Source organism: Chiloscyllium plagiosum, unplaced genomic scaffold (genome assembly GCF_037043375.1).
Source record: "Chiloscyllium plagiosum isolate Xiang-an unplaced genomic scaffold, Cpla_swu_hap1 HiC_scaffold_32, whole genome shotgun sequence".
NCBI lineage: Eukaryota > Metazoa > Chordata > Chondrichthyes > Orectolobiformes > Hemiscylliidae > Chiloscyllium > Chiloscyllium plagiosum.
In genome coordinates, this window is record NW_028270170.1 from 44,885,597 (window position 1) to 44,898,263 (window position 12,667).

The 12,667-nt window shown below is 64.4% G+C and overlaps 1 long non-coding RNA gene across 1 annotated transcript in view; it reads left to right on the forward strand.

Annotated features, from left to right (window-relative positions):
* The first annotated feature begins 1,245 nt into the window (after positions 1–1,245).
* Positions 1,246–12,667, forward strand: part of LOC148141816 (uncharacterized) — a 67,865-nt gene continuing 56,443 nt past the window's right edge. Inside the window, exon 1 of the long non-coding RNA XR_015752453.1 lies at positions 1,246–2,010. This is a non-coding gene — a long non-coding RNA (uncharacterized LOC148141816). The remainder of the gene's footprint in view (positions 2,011–12,667) is intronic.

Sequence of the window (12,667 nt, forward strand, 5' to 3'; positions counted from 1 at the left end):
ACCTATCACCTTCATCTCCTCCCCCACTCACCCATTGTACTCTATGCTACTCTCTCCCCACCCCCACCCTCCTCTAGCTTATCTCTCCACGCTTCAGGCTCTCTGCCTTTATTCCTGATGAAGGGCTTTTGCCCGAAACGTCAATTTCGCTGCTCGTTGGATGCTGCCTGAATTGCTGTGCTCTTCCAGCACCACTGATCCAGACTCTGATTCAATTCCAGCCTTGGGCAACTGTCTGTGTGGAGTTTGGATATTCTTCCCATGTCTGCATGGATTTCCTCCTGGTGTTCTGGTTTCCTCCCACACTCCAAAGATGAGCAAATAAGGTGGATTGGCCATGCTCAATTGCCCTTAGTGTCCAGGGATGTACAGAATAGGTGGATTAGCTGTAGGAAATAGAGAGCTGCAGGGATAGGGCAAGGGCTGTGGGTCTGTGTGGGAAGCTGTTTGGAAGGCTGGTGTCGATTTGATAATTATTGATGCAAACATCCTTCCATTCTTTTTCCTTTAACACTGAAACTGTGTGCATTTGGGGTGAGCAAAAGACCTGGATAAAATTAGAGTTGGATCAGCCCTGCTTAGCCTGCCTGGGGGGAGCAGGTGACTTGTTGATCGGGTTGGAATGCTGTGACTGATCAGTAACTCCATTATCCATGGGATATTGTAATGGCCAGATAGTTGGTCGTTCATTGTGTCCAGCTTTTTCCATGTTTCTGTGTAAGACCCTGCCCCAGGACATTCTGTCAGCAATGGAAATGCAAGTCAGGAGAGTTGTTTATCGAGGGGCTGACCCATAATGATCTGAAATTGCCTCGTTAATTCTACTTTGCATCTTGTCGTACAGCTCCCCAAAGTCAGTAAGGATAAAAAGAATTCTATCGTGGATCCCCTGGAGGGTGTGGAGGTACACTGAGTTCCTGAAGACAACAGCACCCAAAAGACCTGCCATATTGAAAATAACGGTAAACTGTTCGATTAAATTACTTACAGTGTGGAAACAGGCCCTTCGGCCCAACAAGTCCACACCGACCCGCCGAAGCGCAACCCACCCAGACCCATTCCCCTACATTTACCCCTTCACCTAACACTACGGGCAATTTAGCATGGCCAATTCACCTGACCTGCACATTTTTGGACTGTGGGAGGAAACCGGAGCACCTGGAGGAAACCCACACAGACACGGGGAGAATGTGCAATCTCCACACAGTCAGTCGCCTGAGGCAGGAAGTGAACCCGGGTCTCTGGCGCTGTGAGGCAACGGCTAACCACTGTGCCGCCCACTGAGGAAGTTATACTGTCAAGAGCCTTTCAAAAAATCTTAACAATGTTACGGTTAATGACTCCTGAGGGTGGCATAGTGACCATACTGTTAACCTGTTGCAGAGATTGGAGGGTCCCCAAGTGGAAAATGAAGTGCTGTTCTTCCAGCTTGCACTGAGCTTCACTGGAGCACTGCTGGATCAGAGATATTGGAGGGGGAGATCTCCTGGTGGACTCCGAGACCACTCACCGTAGTGGGATTTGGGAAAACCATTCAGGGAAAGAGAGGAGGGGTACACCATCTTCACAAATGATTCTCTCTGTGGGACACAAGAAGATGCCAGTCACGACGGAAGGACACCCAACTGGGCAATGAGCGGCCTCTCCTACCAGTCCTCACCAGCAGGCCCCCGGCTGCCATGGCAACAGAGAGGAAATCTCCCTGTTCTCAGCTAGGCCAAGATTCCCAAAACTATTCCAGTCTCACCCACTCTGCAGACAATGGGGCCATTCCCTTTGAGACTACATGCATCCCAGTGACATGGAGGGAATCCCCAGTCAGATGGTTCACAGTGTCTCTCTGATTTTACTGGATTGCAGGATTTAATCCAGTCTGGAATGAAGTGCTCCGGTTCACAATCAACTTTCCCGAGCTCGCGCTCATCCGATTCATTGTTGAAGATTATGACTCAACCACCAGCAATGATTTCATTCGACAGTTCACGCTCCCATTCACCAGTATGAGAGAAGGTAATCATCACTTTAACCCCTCGTCCCGACACTGCCCCACTCCCCCGGACACTGCCCCTGTCCTCATGAATGGCGAGAGGGGCAGTGTCACGGGGAGAGGGGCAGTGTCTGGGGGAGAGGGGCACTGTCTGGGGGAGAGGGGCAGTGTCACGGGGAGAGGGGCAGTGTCGGGGGAGGGGGCAGTGTCGGAGGAGGGGTCAGTGTCGGGGGGAGAGGGGCAGTGTCACAGGGAGAGGGGCAGTGTCACGGGAAGAGGGGCAGTAACTCGGGGAGAGGGGGAGTGTCGAGGGTGAGAGGGGGCAGTGTCAGGGATGAGGGGGCAGTGTCGGGGATGAGGGGGGGGCAATGTCGGGGGGAGAGAGGGGCAGTGTCACGGGGAGAGGGGCAGTGTCGGGGTGAGAGGGGCAGTGTCACAGGGAGAGGGGGCAGTGTAGGGTGGAGAGGGGCAGTATCGGGGGGGAGAGGGGCAGTGTCTGGGGGGAGAGGGGCAGTGTCAGGGGGAGAGGGGCAGTGTCGGGGAGAGAGCGGGCAGTGTCGGGGGGGAGAGCGGGCAGTGTCAGCGGGGGAGCGCGGGCAGTGTCGGGGGTGAGAGGGGCAGTGTCGGAGGGGAGAGGGGCAGTGTTGGGGGTAGAGGGGCAGTGTCACAGGGAGAGGGGCAGAGTCGGGGGGAGAGGGGCAGTGTCGTGGGGAGAGGGGCTGTGTTGTGGGGGAGAGGGGCAGTGTCGGGGGAGAGTGGGGCAGTGTAACGGGGAGAGGGGCAGTATCGGTGGGAGAGGGGCAATGTCGGGGGGAGAGTGGCAGTGCCACGTGGAGAGGTGCAGTGCCGGGTGGAGAGCGGGCAGTGTCGGGGAGAGTGGTGCTTTGTCACAGGGAGAGGGGCAGTGTCAGGGTGAGAGGGGCAGTGTCAGGGGGAGAGGGGCAGAGTCAGGGGGAGAGGGGCAGTGTCGGGAGAGGGGCAGTGTCGGTAGAGGGGGCAGTGTCGGTGGGAGAGGGGCAGTGTCGGTGGGAGAGTGGCAGTGTGGGGGGGAGAGGGGCAGTGTCGGGGGGGAGAGCGGGCAGTGTCGGGGGGAGATTGGCAGTGTCGGGGGGAGAGGGTCAGTGTCTGTGGGAGAGGGTCAGTGTCAGAGGAAGAGGGGCAGAGTCGGTGGGAGAGTGGCAGTGTTGGGGAGGTAGTGGGGCAGTGTCACGGACAGGGGCAGTGTCGGTGGGAGAGTGGCAATGTCGGGGGGCGGGTGGCAGTGTCACGGGGAGAGGGGCAGTGCCGGGTGGAGAGGAAGCAATGTTGGGGGGAGAGGGGGCAGTGTCATTAGATTAGATTAGATTAGATTACTTACAGTGTGGAAACAGGCCCTTCGGCCCAACAAGTCCACACCGCCCCGCCGAAGCGCCCCACCCACACCCCTACATTTACCCCTTACCTAACACTACAGGCAATTTAGCATGGCCAATTCACCTGACCCTGCACATCTTTGGACTGTGGGAGGAAACCGGAGCACCCGGAGGAAACCCACGCAGACACGGGGAGAACGTGCAAACTCCACACAGTCAATCGCCTGAGGCGGGAATTGAACCCGGGTCTGTGAGGCAGCAGTGCTAACCAATGTGCCACCGTGCCGCCCGTGTCGGTAGGGGGGAGAGGGGCAGTGTCACGGGGAGAGTGGTGCTGTGTCACAGGGAGAGAGGAAGTGTCAGGGTGAGAGGGGCAGTGTCGGGGGGAGAGGGGCAGTGTCGGGGGGAGAGGGGGCAGTGTTGGTGGGAGAGGTGCAGTGTGGGGTGGAGAGTGGCAGTATCGGGGGAAGAGGGGCAGTGTTGGGGGGAGAGAGGCAGTGTCGGGAGGAGAGGGTCAGTGTCTGTGGGAGAGGGTCAGTGTCGGAGGAAGAGGGTCAGTGGGAGAGGGTCAGTGTCGGGGGCAAAGGGGCAGTGTCAGGGGGAGAGGGGCAGTGTCGGGGGAAAGGGCAGTGTCGGGAGAGGGGCAGTGTCGGGGGGGAGTGGGGCAGTGTAACGGGGAGAGGGGCAGTGTCGGGGGGAGTGGGGCAGTGTAACAGGGAGACAGGCAGTGTCGGGGGGAGAGGGGCAGAGTCGGTGGGGGAGAGGGGCAGTGTCGGAGGGGAGTGGGGCAGTGTAACGGGGAGAGGGGTGGTATCGGGGGAAGAGGTGCAGTGTCGTGGCGAGAGGGGCAGTGTCACGGGGAGAGGGGCAGTGTCACGGGGAGAGGGGCAGTGTCACGGGGAAAGGGGCAGTGTCATGGGGAGAGGGGCAGTGCCACGTGGAGAGGGGGCAGTGCCGGGGGGAGAGGGAGCAGTGTCATGGTGAGAGGGGCAGAATCACAGGGCAGGGACAGTGTCGGGGGAGAAGGGCAGTGTCACAGTGAGAGGTGGAAGTGTCAGGGGGAGAGGGGCAGTGTGAGGGGGGAGAGGGGCACTGTCGGGGGGAGAGGGGGCAGTGTCGGGGTGAGAGGGGCAGTGTCGGGAGGAGAGGGGCAGTGACGTGGGGAGAGGGTCAGTGTCACGGGAGGAGACAGGCAGTGTCGGGGGGAGAGTGGCAATGTCGGGGGGAAAGTGGCAGTGTCGGGGGGAGAGAGGGCAGTGCCACGGGGAGAGGGGGCAGTGTCACGGTGAGAGGGGCAGTGTCGTGGGGGAGAGGGGCAGTGTTGGGGGGAGAGGGGCAGTGTTGGGGGGAGAGGGGCAGTGTTGGGGGGAGAGGGGCAGTGTCGGGGGGAGAGTGGCAGTGTCGGGGGGAGAGTGGCAGTGTCGGGGGGAGAGTGGCAGTGTCGGGGGGAGAGTGGCAGTGTCGGGAGGAGAGTGGCAGTGTCGGGGGGAGAGGGGCAGTGTCGGGGGGAGAGTGGCAGTGTCGGGAGGAGAGTGGCAGTGTCGGGGGGAGAGGGGCAGTGTCGGGGGGAGAGTGGCAGTGTCGGGGGGAGAGTGGCAGTGTCGGGGGGAGAGTGGCAGTGTCGGGGGGAGAGGGGCAGTGTCGGGGGAGGGTGCAGTGTCGGGGGGCAGGGGCAGTGTCGTGGCGTGAGGGGTAGTGTCAGGGGGGAGTGTGGCAGTGTCAGAGGTAGAGAGGCAGTGTCACGGGGAGAGGGGCAGTGTCACGGGGAGAGGGGGCAGTGTCAGGGTGAGAGGGTTCATGTCGGGGGAGAGGGGCAGTTTCAGGGGGAGAGGACAGAGTCGGGGGAGAGGGGCAGTGTCACGGGGAGAGGGGCAGCATCGGGGGGAGAGGGGCAGTGTCACGGGGAGAGGGGCAGAGTCGGGGTGAGAGAGCCAGTGTTGGGCGGAGAGGGCCAGTGTCGGGGGGGAGTGGGGAAGTGTAACACGGAGAGGGGCAGTGTCGGGGGAAGAGGGGCAGTGTCGGGGGAGTGAGGGGCAGTGTCGGGGAAAGGGGCAGTGTCACAGGGAGAGGGGCAGTGTCATGGGGAGTGGGGCAGTGTTGGGAAAAGGGGCAGTGTCACAGGGAGAGGGGCAATGTCATGGGGAGCGGGGCAGTGTCACGGGGAGAGGGGCAGTGTCACGGGGAAAGGGGCAGTATCATGGGGAGAGGGGCAGTGCCATGTGGAGAGGGGGCAGTGCCGGGGGGAGAGGGAGCAGTGTCATGGGGAGAGGGGCAGAATCACGGGGCAGGGGCAGTGTCACAGGGAGAGGGGCAGTGTCATGGGGAGTGGGGCAGTGTTGGGAAAAGGGGCAGTGTCACAGGGAGAGGGGCAATGTCATGGGGAGAGGGGCAGTGTCACGGGGAAAGGGGCAGAGTCGGGGGCCAGTGTCATGGGGAGAGGGGCAGTGTCGGGGGGGAGTGGGGAAGTGTAACGTGGAGAGGGGCAGTGTCGGGGGGAGAGGGGCAGTGTCGGGGAAAGGGGCAGTGTCACGGGGAGATGGGCAGTGTTGGTGGGGAGAGGGGACAGTGTCACGGGGAGAGGGGACAGTGTCACGGGGAGGGTTCAGTGTTGGGGGGAGGGTTCAGTGTCAGGGGAGAGGGTTCAGTGTTAGGGGGAGAGGGGCAGTGTCAGGGGGAAAAGGGCAGTGTCAGGGTGAGGGGGGCAGTTTTGGGGGGAGAGGGGGCAGTGTCATGGGGAGAGGGGCACGGTTCGGGGGGAGTGGGGCAGTGTCGGGGGGAGTGGGCAGTGTCGGGGGGGGGAGTGGGGAAGTGTCACGGGGAGAGGGGCAGTGTCACTGGGAGAGGGGACAGTGTCACGGGGAGAGGGGCAGTGTCTGGGGAAGAGGGGCAGTGTCGGGTGGAGAGGGGCAGTGTTGGGGTGGAGAGGGCCAGTAGAGAGGGGAAGTGTCAGGGTGAGAGGGGCAGTGTCTGGGGGAGTGGGGCAGTGTCTTAGAGAGTGGGGCAGTGTCTGGGGAGTGGGGCAGTGTCTGGGGGAGAGGGGACAGTGTCACGGGGAGAGGGGACAGTGTCACGGGGAGAGGGGGCAGTGTCATGGGGAGGGGGCAGTGTTGGGGGGGGTGGGGCACTGTCTGGGGGAGAGGGCCAGTGTCGGGTGGAGAGGGGCCAGTGTCAGGGGGAGAGGGGCAGTGTCAGGGGGAGAGGGGCCAGTGTCAGGGGTAGAGGGGGCAGTGTCACGGGGAGAGGGGCAGTGTAATGGGAGGTGGGCCAGTGTCGGGGGGAGTGGGCCAGTGTCGGGGGGAGTGGGCCAGTGTCGGGGGGAAAACGGCAGTGTCAGGGGGAGGGGGGCAGTGTCACGGGGAGAGGGACACGGTTCGGGGGGAGTGGGGCAGTGGGGGGGGAAGTGGGGCACTGTCCGGGGTAGAGGGCCAGTGTCGGGTGGAGAGGGTCAGTCTCGGGGGGGGGGGGGGGGAGTGGGGAAGTGTAACGCGGAGAGGGGCAATGTCGGGGGAAGTGGGGCAGTGTCGGGGGGAGAGGGGCAGTGTCACTGGCAGAGTCGGAGCAGTGTAACGGGGAGAGGGGCAGTGTCATGGGGAGTGGGGCAGTGTTGGGGAAAGGGCAGTATCACGGGGAGAGGGGCAGTGTCATGGGGAGAGGGGCAGTGTCGTGGTGGAGTGGTGAAGTGTAACGTGGAGAGGGGCAGTGTCGGGGGGAGAGGGGCAGTGTCGGGGAAAGGGGCAGTGTCACGGGGAGATGGGCAGTGTCGTGGGGAGAGGGGCAGTGTCGAAGGGAGAGGGGCAGTGTTGGGGAAAGGGGCAGTGTCACGGGGAGAGGAGCAGTGTCAAGGGGAGGGGGCAGTGTCGGGGGAGAGGGTTTAGTGTCACGGGGAGAGGGGCAGTGTCTGGGGAAGAGGGGCAGTGTCGGGTGGAGAGGGGCAGTGTTGGGGTGGAGAGGGGAAGTTTCGGGGTGAGAGGGGCAGTGTCTGGGGGAGTGTGGCAGTGTCTGGGGGAGTGTGGCAGTGTCTGGGGGAGAGGGGACAGTGTCACGGGGAGAGGGGGCAGTGTCACGGGGAGGGGGCAGTGTCAGGGGGAGAGGGGCAGTGTCAGAAGGAGAGAGGCAGTGTCAGGGGGAGAGGGGAAGTGTCAGGGGGAGAGAGGCAGTGTCAGGGGTAGTGGGGCAGTGTCGGGGGGGGAGGGCCAATGTCGGGGGGAGAGGGGCAGTGTCAGGGGGAGAGGGGCAGTGTCACGGGGGCAGGGGCAGTGTCAGGGGGAAAAGGGCAGTGTCAGGGAGAGGGGGGCAGTTTCGGGGGGAGAGGGGGCAGTGTCACGGGGAGAGGGGCACGGTTCGGGAGGAGAGGGGCAGTGTCGGGGGGAGATGGGCAGTGTCGGGGGTAATGGGGCAGTGTGACAGGGGGAGGGGCAGTGTCGGTGGAAGAGGGTCAGTTTCGTGGGGAGAGGGTCAGTGTCGGGAGGAGAGAGGCAGTGTCACGGGGAGAGCGGCAGTGTCATGGGGACAGGGGCAGTGTCGGGGTGGAGAGGGGTAGTGTCTGGGGCAGAGGGGCAGTGTCACGGGGAGAGGGGGCAGTGTCTGTGGGAGAGGGGACACTGTCGGGGTGGAGAGGGGGCAGTGTCTGGGTGGAGAAGGGCAGTGTTGGGGTTAAGAGGGGCAGTGTCTGGGGGAGAGGGGCAGTGTCTGTGGGAGAGGGACAGTATCGCGGGGTGAGGGGCAGAGTTATGGGGAGAGGGGGCTGTGTTCGGGGAAGAGGGGCAGTGTGGGGGGGAGGGTGGCAGTGTCACAGGGAGGGGGAAGTTTTGGGTGCAGAGGGGCAGTGTCATGGGGAGAGGGACAGTGCCACAGGGAAAGGGGCAGTGCCACGGGGAGAGGGGCAGTGTCACAGGGAGAGGGGCATTGTCGGGGGGACAGGGCCAGTGTCAGGGGATGAGGGCCAGTGTCGGGGGGAGAGGGGCAGTGTCGTGGGGGAGAGGGGCAGTGTCGGGGGGAGAGGGGCAGTGTCGGGTGGAGAGAGGGGCAGTGTCGGGTGGGGAGAGGGGCAATGTCACGGGGAGGGGCCAGTGTCGGGGTGAGAGGGGCAGTGTCGGGGGGAGAGGGGCAGTGTCAGGGGGAGAGGGGCCAGTGTCGGGGTGAGAGGGGCAGTGTCACGGGAGGAGACGGGCAGTGTCAGGGGGAGAGGGGCAGTGTCGGGGGCAGGGGCAGTGTTGTGGCGTGAGGGGCAGTGTCGGGGGAGTGTGGCAGTGTAACGGGGAGAGGGGCAGTGTCACGGGCAGAGGGGGCAGTGTCAGGGTGAGAGGGTTCATGTCGGGGAGAGGGCAGTGTCGGGGGAGAGGGGCAGTTTCAGGGGGAGAGGACAGAGTCACGGGGAGAGGGGCAGAGTCGGGGAGAGGGGCAGCGTCGAGGGGAGAGGGGCAGTGTCACGGGGACAGGGGCAGAGTCGGGGTGAGAGGGCCAGTGTCGGGCGGAGAGGGGCAGTGTCGGGGTGGAGTGGGAAGTGTAACACGGAGAGGGGCAGTGTTGGGAAAAGGGGCAGTGTCACAGGGAGAGGGGCAATGTCATGGGGAGCGGGGCAGTGTCACGGGGAGAGGGTCAGTGTCATGGGGAGTGGGGCAGTGTTGGGAAAAGGGGCAGTGTCACAGGGAGAGGGGCAATGTCATGGGGAGCGGGGCAGTGTCACGGGGAGAGGGGCAGTGTCATGGGGAGTGGGGCAGTGTTGGGAAAAGGGGCAGTGTCACGGGGAGAGGGGCAATGTCATGGGGAGAGGGGCAGTGTCATGGGGAGTGGGGCAGTGTTGGGAAAAGGGGCAGTGTCACGGGGAGAGGGGCAATGTCATGGGGAGAGGGGCAGTGTCGGGTGGGAGTGGGGAAGTGTAACGCGGAGAGGGGCAGTGTCGGGGGGGAGAGGGGCAGTGTCGGGGGGAGAGGGGCAGTGTCACGGGGAGAGGGGCAGTGTCACGGGGAGAGGGGCAGTGTCACGGGGAGAGGGGCAGTGTCGGGGGGAGAGGGGCAGAGTCGGGGGGAGAGGGGCAGAGTCGGGGGGAGAGGGGCAGAGTCGGGGGGAGAGGGGAAGTATCGTGGGGAGAGGGGCAGTGTCGCGGGGAGAGGGGCAGAGTCGGGGGGAGAGGGGCAGAGTCGCGGAGAGAGAGGGGCAGTGTCGGGGGAGGGTGCAGTGTCGGGGGGGCAGGGGCAGTGTCGTGGCGTGAGGGGCAGTGTCAGGGGGGAGTGTGGCAGTGTAACGGGGAGAGGGGCAGTGTCACGGGGAGAGGGGGCAGTGTCAGGGTGAGAGGGTTCTGGCGGGGGAGAGGGCAGTGTCGGGGAGAGGGGCAGTTTCAGGGGGAGATGACAGAGTCACGGGGAGAGGGGCAGAGTCGGGGAGAGGGGCAGTGTCACGGGGAGAGGGGCAGTGTCACGGGGACAGGGGCAGAGTCGGGGTGAGAGGGCCAGTGTCGGGCGGAGAGGGGAAGTGTAACACGGAGAGGGGCAGTGTCGGGGGAGAGGGGGCAGTATTGGGGAAAGGGGCAGTGTCACGGGGAGTGGGGCAGTGTTGGGAAAAGGGGCAGTGTCACGGGGAGAGGGGCAGTGTCGGGGGGGAGTGGGGAAGTGTAACGTGGAGAGGGGCAGTGTCGGGGGGGAGAGGGGTAGTGTCGGGGGGGAGAGGGGCAGTGTCGGGGGGAGAGGGGCAGTGTCAGGGGGGAGTGGGGCAGAGTCGGGGGGAGAGGGGCAGTCTCATGGGGGAGTGGGGCAGTGTCACAGGGAGAGGGGCAGTGTCGGGGGGAGAGGGGCAGTGTCACGGGTGGAGGGTCAGTGTCAGAGGGAGAGCGGGCAGTGTCGGGGAGAGTGATGCTGTGTCACAGGAAGAGGGGCAGTGTCGGGGAGAGAGGGGCAGTGTCTGGGGGAGAGCGTCAGTGTCACGGGTGGAGACGGGCAGTGTCGGGGGTAGAGTGGCAGTGTCGGGGGGAGTGGGGCAGTGTAACGGGGAAAGGGGCAGTGTCACGGGTGGAGAGGGGCAGTGTCACGGGGAGAGGGGCAGTGTCACGGGTGGAGAGGGGGCAGTGTCCGGGGTAGAGGGGCAGTGTCACGGGTGGAGGGGCAGTGTTGGGTGGAGAGGGGCAGTCTCGGTGGGAGAGGGGCAGTGTTGGGGGGAGAGGGACTGTGTCATGGGTGGAAAGGGGGCTGTGTCGGGGGGAGAGTGGCAGTGTGGGGGGTAGAGTGGCAGTGTCGGGGGGAGAGGGGCAGTTTCGCGGGCAGAGGGGCGGTGTCACAGGGAGAGGGGCAGTGTCGGGTGGAGAGAGGCAGTGTCGGGTGGAGAGAGGCAGTGTCATCGGGAGAGGGGCAGTGTCGGGGTGAGAGGGGCAGTGTCATGGGGAGAGGGGCAGTGTCACGGGGAGAGGGGCAGTGTCACGGGGAGAGGGGCAGTGTCAGGGGGAGAGGGGCAGTGTAACAGGTTGAGGGGCAGTGTGGGGGGGAGAGGGGCAGTGTCGGGGGGGAGAAGGGCAGTGTCGGGGACAGAGTGCCAGTGTCTCAGGGAGAGGGGTAGTATCATGGGGAGGGTGGGCAGGATCAGGGGAAGAGGGGCAGTGTAATGGAGAGAGAGACAATGTGTGGGGGAGATGGGCAGTGTCACGGGGAGAGGGGTCAGTGTCGTGGGGAGAGGGTCAGTGTCAGGGGGAGAGGGTCAGTGTCGGGGGGAGAGGGGCAGTGTCGTGGGAAGAGGGGCAGTGTCGGGGGAGAGGGGCAGTGTCACGGGAAGAGGGGCAGTGTCAGGGGGAGAGGGGCAGTGTAACAGGTTGAGGGACAGTGTGGGGGGGAGAGGGGCAGTGTCGGGGGGAGAAGGGCAGTGTCACGGGGAGAGGGGGCAGTGTCACAGGGAGCGGGGCAGTGCCAGGGGGGACGGGTCAGTGTCGGAGGGGAGAGGGTCAGTGTCGGGTTGAGAGCGGGAAGTTTCGGGGGGAGAGCAGGCAGTGTCGGGGGGAGAGCGGGCAGTGTCGGGGGGAGAGCGGGCAGTGTCGGGGGGAGAGCGGGCAGTGTCGGGGACAGAGTGCCAGTGTCACAGGGAGAGGGGCAGTGTCATGGGGAGGGTGGGCAGTGTCAGGGGAAGAGGGGTAGTGTAATGGAGAGAGAGAGACAATGTGTGGGGGAGATGGGCAGTGTCACGGGGAGAGGGGTCAGTGTCGGGGGGAGAGGGTCAGTGTCAGGGGGAGAGGGTCTGTGTCGGGGGGAGAGGGGCAGTGTCGTGGGGAGAGGGGCAGTGTCGGGGGAGAGGGGCAGTGTCGGGGGGAGAGGGTGCAGTGTCACGGGGTGAGGGGCAGTGTCATGGGGAGTGTGGGCAGTGTCAGGGGAAGAGGGGTCAGTGTCGGGGGGAGAGGGTCAGTATCGGAGGGGAAAGGGGCAGTATCGGGGGGTGAGGGGCAGTGTCGGGGGGAGAGGGTCAGTGTCGGGGGGTGAGGGTCAGTGTCGGGGGGAGAGGGGCAGTGTCGGAGGGGAAAGGGGCAGTATCGGGGGATGAGGGGCAGTGTCGGGGGGTGAGGGTCAGTGTCGTGGGGAGGGTCAGTGTCGTGGGGAGACGGGCAGTGTCGGGGAGAGAGTCAGTGTCAGGGAGAGAGGGGGCAGTGCCGGGTGGAGAGGGAGCAATGTCAGGGAGAGAGGGGGCAGTGCCGGGTGGAGAGGGAGCAATGTCGGGGGGAGAGGGGCAGTGTCACGGGTGGAGGGTCAGTGTCAGAGGGAGAGCAGGCAGTGTCGGGGAGAGAGGGGCAGTGTCTGGGGGAGAGCGTCAGTGTCACGGGTGGAGACGGGCATTGTTGGGAGGAGACGGGCAGTGTCGGGGGGAGAGTGGCAGTGTCGGGGAGAGAGTGGCAGTGTCGGGGGGAGAGTGGCAGTGTCGGGGGGAGAGTGGCAGTGTCGGGTGGTGAGGGGCAGTGTCGTGGGGTGAGGGGCAGTGTAACGGGGAGAGTGGCAGTGTCTGGGGCAGTGGGGCAGTGTGGGGTGGAACAGGTCAGTGTCAGGGAGGAGAGGGGCAGTGTCACGGGGAGAGGGGCAGTGTCGGGGTGGAGAGGGGGCTGTGTCCGGGGGAGAGGGGCAGTGTCGGGTGGAGAGGGGCAGTCTCGGTGGGAGAGGGGCAGTGTGGGGGGTAGAGTGGCAGTGTCGGGAGGGCAGTTTCGGGGGGAGAGGGGCGGTGTCACAGGGAGAGGGGCAGTGTCGGGTGGAGGGGTCAGTGTCGGGTGGAGAGAGGCAGTGTCACGGGGAGAGGGGCAGTGTCGGGGAGAGAGTGGCAGTGTCGGGGAGAGAGTGGCAGTGTCGGGGAGAGTGGCAGTGTCGGGGGG